This window comes from Gopherus flavomarginatus, chromosome 5, assembly GCF_025201925.1.
Source record: "Gopherus flavomarginatus isolate rGopFla2 chromosome 5, rGopFla2.mat.asm, whole genome shotgun sequence".
NCBI classification, from domain to species: Eukaryota; Metazoa; Chordata; order Testudines; family Testudinidae; genus Gopherus; species Gopherus flavomarginatus.
Window position 1 is genome coordinate 22004483 of NC_066621.1, and position 8445 is coordinate 22012927.

The following is an 8445-nucleotide window of genomic DNA, read 5'->3' on the forward strand; positions in this document are numbered from 1 at the left end:
TTCTGGTGGTTCCCTCAAAAGTTCACAACTGAACATTGATGTAATACAGCTTTGAAATGTCACTGTGCCAAAGCAAAATGCAGCTTTCCCTTGTTTTTGCAGTAGTTTACATTTAACACACTGGTAACCCAAGACTGTACTATATTCCCCTTCCTCCCCACCTCCCCCCTTTTTATCTCTGCTGCTGCCTAAGCGTGTACTCCTGGTTCCCAATGAGGTGTGTGGTTGACTGGTCAGTTTATAACTCTGGTGTTCGTAACTCTAAGGTTCTACTGTACTGGGGAAAACTCTTTTATGCCGTTACAACAGTGTCTAGACTAGGGCTATGGTCTATATAAAAATGCCATCAAAACGTCACACCGGTGGCCAACATTACTCTGCCAGCCAACATTTGAAGTCTAGGGCTTGTTTTCAGATTCATCTGCACACGGCAAATTTAAAAAAAAAATCAACTGATTCGGGCTACAGGGCTAAAAAACAGCTTATAGATGTTCCCATATGGGCTGCAGCCTGGGCTTTGAGACCTCTCACCTCTTGCTGGGTTTCAGAGCAGGGACATCTACACTGCTATCATTAGCCCCATTGTGTGAGCCTGAGACAGTTGACCTGGGCTCTGAGGGCTTGTCTACATCACAAAGTTGCAGCGCTGGTGAGGGGGTTACAGCGCTGCAACTTAGGAGGTGTACACATCTGCAGGGCATCACCAGCGCTGCAACTCCCTGTTTGCAGCGCTGGCCATACTCCCGTTTTGTCTCGGGTGTAGAGGATCCAGCGCTGGTGATCCAGCGCTGGTAATCAAGTGTAGACACTTACCAGCGCTTTTCTTGACCTTCGTGGAATAAGCAGGTATCCCAGCATACCTGAGGAAGCCTCTGGTAATCAAGCAGGTCTCCTTCCCCGGTTTGCTCTCGCGTTCCCCGAACCTCGAGCAAGCAGGTCTCCTTCCCTGCGGTTTGCTGGGTGGTTCGGGGAACGCGAGAGCAAACCGCAGCGAAGCTGGTCTCCTTCCCCGGTTTGCTCTCGCGTTCCCCAAACAAGCAGGTCTCCTTCCCTGCGGTTTGCAGGGGGGTTCGGGGAACGCGAGAGCAAACCGGGGAAGGAGACCAGCTTCGCCGCGGTTTGCTCTCACGTTCCCCGAACCCCCGAGCAAGCAGGTCTCCTTCCCTGCGGTTTGCAGGGGGGTTCGGGGAACGCGAGAGCAAACCGCAGCGAAGCTGGTCTCCTTCCCCGGTTTGCTCTCGCGTTCCCCGAACCCCCGTGCAAGCAGGTCTCCTTCCCTGCGGTTTGCAGGGGGGTTCAGGGAACGCGAGAGCAAACCGCGGCGAAGCTGGTCTCCTTCCCCGGTTTGCTCTTGCGTTCCCCGAACCCCCCTTGAAGCCGCCCAACAGCGCTGCAGTGTGGCCACATCTAACACCACTTGCAGCGCTGGTTGCTGTAAGTGTGGCCACTCTGCAGCGCTGGCCCTATACAGCTGTACTAATACAGTTGTAACAACCAGCGCTGCAAAATTGTAGATGTAGACATACCCTGAGACTCACTGCTGGGGTTTGGATTTTTTGCCATGTAGCCATACCCTTAGTGAGCACAGGTCAGTTTCAGTCCAAAAATACTGCATTGGCACAAGTATAGGCATACGTCTATGAGTTTGCATGTGTCTGTGTGTGAGAGACGTGTGCATATATGTATGTGTGTACATGTGTGTGCAATGTGCATGTGAATGATCATGTCTGTTTGGCAGGTGTGGGTGTGAGAGCATGTGTCCGGATTGGAAAGTGCATAGGATATGTAGGAAATATCAGTGAGCATGGATCTATGACATCATGCACAAATATCACAGAAACCCGCTGTTACAGTCCTAGGGCAGAGACTTGCTCAAGTAGTAGAGGAACATTGTCACCTGTCAGACCAAATCTGGTTTAACACACAGGTGGTTTTTAAGAACAATAGAAACCATCTTTCTATTATTCTGTTCTTTAAAAAGCTTGTGGGAAACAGCTGTTTGTAAGGAAGGAAATATCTTTGCTGACTTGCAGCTCAAAGAGTCGTGAATACCACAAAATGGAATGGACCATACGAAAAAGTGAAACTGACTTTATTGACTCTCACTGCCTGAGAGGGGAGAAATTAACTGCATTGCCCAAGATTTCCCATAAACCACATGCTTTGAGGAAACTGTATTAGGCCAAGAACAAAGACAGGAGTTAGCTTCAAATTGGATCTTGAAAATGACTGGAGATTTAAATAATTAAAGGTCTGATGAGTACTTTAGGGAAATTAATGTGTCTGCTTATAATATTCCCTTGTCATACTGATAGTACATAAGAATGGCCATACTGCCTCAGACCAAAGGACCATCTAGCCCATATCCTGTCTTCTGACAGTGGCCAATGCCAGGTGCCCCAGAGGGAATGGCTAGAACAGGTAATCATCGAGTGATCCACCTCATATTGCCCATTCCCAGCTTCTATTAAATTTGTTCAAGTATGTGTGTATCTGATCACGGGCATCTATGTATGTGGGTGTGCAAGCCGATGTGTTTGTGTATCTACGCGCAGCTATGTCTACGGGTGTGATATGTGTCTATAGGTGCATATGTGCTGACGCCTATCAACGGCTGCGTACACAAGGAATGTCTGTGTATCTCCATATGTCTGTGCGTGTGCCAGGGCATCTGCATGTGCATTGTTCATCTGTGTTCATTTGCATCTGTGTGGGACCGTGCTTGTGTGTGTGTATTGTATGTGTAAACATGGATAAGGCATGCAAAGGTGTGAGCATGTCAGTGTGAAAATGTAGATTCCTGTACTTCTATGTGCACAATGAATGTGGACCTGTGTTCGTGGGCATGCATCCACATACATATACATTATACATGCATGTTATTCCCATGTGTTGTTTCGTTCCCAGGGCTAGAATTGGAAGGCAGAACTGTGTGAGACTTGGGGTGTATTTGGGTTGGTTCCATGACCCCCGACACTTGGCATGAACACTGGTTTTAACAACTGCCCCAGGCTGACTCAGAGAGATTCTGGATAAATTCATCTTCGGGGCTCAGTGTTATTATATTAAAAATAGAAACGATGACAGGGAAAACCCCCCAAACCAGAAGGTCAAGTTTTTCCATTCAGTAATCTGATCACATGTGTTTTCTTTGATTCACAGGGTAACATCATAGGGACAGAACTCAGCTGACACCAAGGAAGTGGCAGAGTGGTAGTGGTAGGGGTGGTGTCCAAAGGCTAGAGAAAGGGAACTATTTGTACAACCTAGGAACCAGAGCCTCAGCTGGGGTCATGCAGGGCCGCCCGGGGGGGGGGGCAAGAGGGGCAATTTGCCCCGGGCCCCACAGGGGCCCGCATGAGAGTTTTTCGGGGCCCCTGGAGTGGGGTCCTTCACTCGCTCCGGGGGCCCCGGAAAACTCTTGTGGGGTCCAGGCCGCCCGAGCTTCCTCTGCTCTCAGTCTTTTCTGGCAGGGGATCCTTTCGCCCCAAGGCGGAAGGACCCTCCACCAGAGAATTACCACTGAATCGGGACCCGTCGCCGAAGTGCAGCCGGGTCTTTGGCGGCGGGTGGCCCTTCCGTTCCAGGACGTGCTGCTGAAGTGCCCCGGAGACCCGCGGCAGGGGTCCCCCGCCACCAAATTACCAGCGAAGACCCGGCTGCACTTTGGTGGCGGGTCCCGCTTTGGTGGTAATTCGGCGGGGGGGAGGATGCCCCACCACGGGTCTCCGAGGCACTTTGGCGGCAGGTCCCTGAGTCCCTGTTGCAGGGAAGGACCTGCCGCTGAACTGCCATCGCCACTTCATTCATTTTTCGGCAGCAAGTCTCCGAGTCCCTCTTGGAGAGAAGGATCCGCTGCCGAAGAAGTGGCGGCGCTGAAGAAGTGCCACCGAAGCGCCGCCAATCACAGTAGAGCTGCGCCCCTCCGCTTTGCGCACCCAAGGCAAGTGCCTCACTCACCTCACCCTTGTTACGGCACTGAGCCCATTACTTCTTGGCCTACCTTCAAGAGAACAATTGATCACTGTCCTCTTTACAACAGCCCTGAGTCCCCCTTCAGACTTCTTTTCTCAACACTGAATGTGCCCATTTCCCCTGCCTCATAAGTCAGGTTTTCTAAAATGTTTATCTTGTTGCTCTCCTCTGATCTCTCTCCAATGTGTCTACATCTTTCTTAAAGTCTGCTGTCTGAAACTACACACAATACTCCAGCTGAGGCCTCACTAGTGCCAACTAGAGCTGGACAATAATCTCCTGTGTTCTACATACAACGCTTCTGTTAACACACACTAGGATAGCAGCCCTTCTTGCAACTGCATCACATTGTTGATTCGTTCAATTAGTGACCTACAGTAACCCCCGAATCCTTTTTTTGCAGTACTCCTGCCCAGCCCATTATCCCTCATTTTATATTTGCACATTTGATTTTTTTTTGTCCTCAGTGCAGTCCGTTTCACTTGTTTTTATTGACTTTCATCTTGTTGATTTCAGATCCTTTGTCAAGGTTGTTTCGAATTCTAACCCTCTCCTCCAAAGTGCTAGTAAGCCTCCCAGCTTAGTGGCACCTGCAAATGTTATAAGCATGCTCTCCTCTCCAGTACTGGAATCATTAATGAAAACATTGCATAATACCAGACCCAGGACAGACCCCTGTGAAACCCTTCAGGATACATCCTCCCAGTTTGACAGCAAACCCATTGATAGCTGCTCTTTGAGTACAGTCTTGCAATCAGTTTTGCACCCCTGCCTTATAGTAATTTAATCTAGACTGCATTTCCCTAGTTTGCTTATGAGAACATCACGTGGGACTGTGTCAAAAACCTTACTAAAAGCAAAATACATCACATCTACCGCTTCCGTCCCGCCATCCACAAGGAAGGGAATTAGGTTGGTTTGACATGATTTGTTCTTGACAAATCCATATTGGCTAGTACTTATAACCCTGTAATCCTCTAGGTGCTTACAAATTGATTGTTTAACAGTTTGTTTCAATATCTTTCCAGGTATCAGAGCTGGGCTGACTAATTCCCTAGGTCTGCTTTGTTCCCCTTTTTACAGATAGTTTCTATGTTTGCCCTTCTCCAGTTCTCTCCCATCCCTCATAAGTTCTTGAAGACAATCGCCAACAGTTCTGAGATTGCTTCAGGTGGTTCCTCGAAGAGGAATTTCATCAGCCTCTGCCACTTGAATACATCCAAATATTGCATTCCTTCCCCCTTGTTTGTTTGAATTGTGTCAAGTATCTGGTCAGTGAAAACAAGCAAAATAGGCATTAAACATCTCAGCCTTCTAGATCTCATCTGTTATTAGGTTTCCTTCTCTGCTAAGTAGAGGATCTCCACTTTCCTTCATCATTCTCTTGTTCCTACTGTTTTTATATAATCTCTTCTGATTGCCTTTTGTGCCCCTTGCTAGGGGTAACTCCTTTTGTGCCTTAGCCTTTCTCATTTTGTCCCTACATGCTCATGCTAGTCTTGTGGACTCATTTGCCCATGTTTCCACCGAATGAAGCTGACTTTTTCTGAGGATCTGGCCCTATTTCTTTAATTTCTCCAAGTTGTTTCCTTTTAAGTGGCTGGAAGACTCACATCCAAAGTCATGTGGTGAGCTACCTGTTGTGTATTCATTGTGCTGCAGGCTATTTAGGGCAAAGTGGAGGAAGTCCCTGCACTGTGTTATATCTGATCATCCACCTGCGGGCTCATACGACTCACTGAAGAGAAGCCAACGCTATTCTTCTGGCTGGCACTTCTGGGTTTGCTCTAGGATCTGCCAACCTGCACAAACCGACTCCTGATCGTCTTCTCCCATCCACATCAGATGTAAAAATGTCAACACGTTAACCATTTCAGGAAGGCCCAGGGGAGTAGCTGATGGAGAAGCAGCTGAGTACTGGGTACCAAATGTTCCTGAGTTATTACTAATGATCATAAAATTGACATTCGTCTGAGGAGCTCACCTTGAGCTGCAGGGCAGACTGGGATTTGAACTTCCCTAAATTTCATGGTGAGGGGAGCTGACCAGCCACAAAGTTCATTTCCAGATCAGAATCTGGCTCCAAACCTAGGATTTAGGCTCCTTTCTATAAATACCTCCCGCTTTGTATTTGCATATATGTTTGTACTTCCTCTCGGACTGGTAGTGGGAATATTAAGAAAACACAAAATCAGTCTCTGCGACCATGGGCAGGAACCCCGAGGAGAGGAAATGAAACTCATAGCAATAAAAATGTGGTTTGTGTATATGACATGTCAGTGTTCTGTAATACCTCACGTTCATGGGCCATGGCGAATGTCTTACTATAGGGCGGCATCTTCACAGTGTGAATGACGTAGGCCAGTTCAAATTCAGTCATCGGAAATGCAGAAGGATCCTCATTCACATTTCTAGGAAACAGCCTGGTCTAATGGTTAGAACATAAGACTAGGAGTCAGGAGACCTTGGGCTTCATCTCACCTCTGACTCACATGGGGGAGGGTCCTTAGGCAAGACCCCGTGCGCTGCGTTCCTCATCTGTAAAACGGGGCTGATGATAATACTTACCTCCCGCAGTGGCAGTATGGGAGTGTCGTGTGTTTATTTGCCGTACGTGATATTTGCTGGAGACTTGCCACAGAGCGTTTGTGGTTATAGGCTACGTGTGGGCAGTTTATGTGAGCATTCAATCGTCAACCGCTGATCGGCGTGGGATAGTTTTGCCGGAACACCGAGCACATATGGCACGTTTGTGATCCCTGATTGGATGAGAATAACGCTTCGCACTGAAGTGACACTGATTTATACCAGGAGCACAATCCCACCAGGGCATTGCCTCCCTCACTGGCTATGTTTACTCTGACATTCCTGGAGCTCCTCAATTGCCTGCCCTTCATTGTCTAGGCTAGGGCCCTTCACCGGCTCTGCAGCTCCCTGTCCAGTGACTGTCCAAAGGACGTGGGGTTTGTTGTGCTTGCCCGGCTTTCTGTCAGTACTGAGGTTGAAGCCAATGGCTTTGCAACTGAGCTCTGGGCATTCCTCTTCAACCCTTCCCTCTCCTCCCAGAATTCAGCATCATCTGAACATGCAACTTCACACTGCAGCTTGGCCTTTAGTATGATTCAATTTGCCAGCACAGTTCCCCATCCGCTGGCTTTCCTGGGGAGGCATCAGTGAAGCTGGGAGAAAGAGTGAGTTCTCTCTTAGTCTATATGCACAAGATATGGACCTTCCCCTATGCTGTGCTCACACAAGGCCTGATCCAAAGCCCTTTGAAGTAAGTATTCTTCAGGCATGTAGCACCTTCTGGTTTTCAAATGAACCCTCTTCCATCCACCACTTCTTTGATATCCTCTGGCAGGAAACGGAGTTAGAGCTCCCATGGAAACCCGTGCACAGCTGGACCTGTCCCTCCCAAGGGTCAGAGGGCCCCAGGGAATAGATTTAACCAGTGCATAGTCATGGAGCTGGGTGTGCAAAGGCATATATGCAAAATGGAAGATCTCTGTCAGATGTGCAATGTGAGCATGAGGTTCCTTCCCTCTGATGCATGTGGCATTGGCTGCTGTCAGAAGACAGGATACTGGGATAGATGGACCTTTGGTGTGACCCAGTAGGGCCATTCTTATGACTTGCCCCAGGTCAGAGGGAGAGCCAGGAATAGAACTCATGTCTCCTATCTCACAAGCCAGTGCCCTAACCACTACATCACACTGCCTCCCATTGGTCAGCCATTCACTTCAAATGGCTTTGGTCCAAGCCTTGAGTGGCTTGATTTTTGGAGGTGCTCAGCGCCCTGAGTCCCCATTGACTCCAGGGGGGATACACTCCTCATTAACACTAATGTGAATGCAGAGAGAAGTTGGTCCAGCTCCAGGGTCAATTGCATACCTTTCTCTGTAGTTACATTTGAACAGCTTCAGTCTTTGGGGAGCATTATGTGCAGCATTAAAATAACCTGACAGGCTGGATTCTTGGTGGAAAGCTGCAAGCAGATCCACATCGGATGAAGAATGAGCTGGGGGAAGAGATTCCAGTTTCTCTTCAGGATAGGTGTGATGCCTGGCTGCTCAGCCCTTGCATTGTCTCAGACCGGGAACAATCAGCATTGAACTTCATCTCAGGAATTCGTATCCCTGAAAACCAGCCCAGCCTTTCTCAGAGTAGACTATTTTTAGAGAGAAAGTGTCTGAGATTTTAGTTAATTTCCTTCCTTGATGATTCATTACAGCGAGGGCAAAAGAGAGCCATTATTTGAAATCAGACAAGTCAGTTTGGTCCTTTCTTATCTCTCAGATCTGTCAGTCATGGCATCTCTGCTGTAAACAGCTGGTGACAAGCCAACACATTCACAAAACCAAGGAAGGCGTGAGCAAGCTCAAGCTAGAAGAGGTGTTCCAGCGGAAAGGAGTTTGTGTGTGTCTCTCTCCGGAGCTGGGAGAAAGTGGATTATGTATTCATGGAAAAACA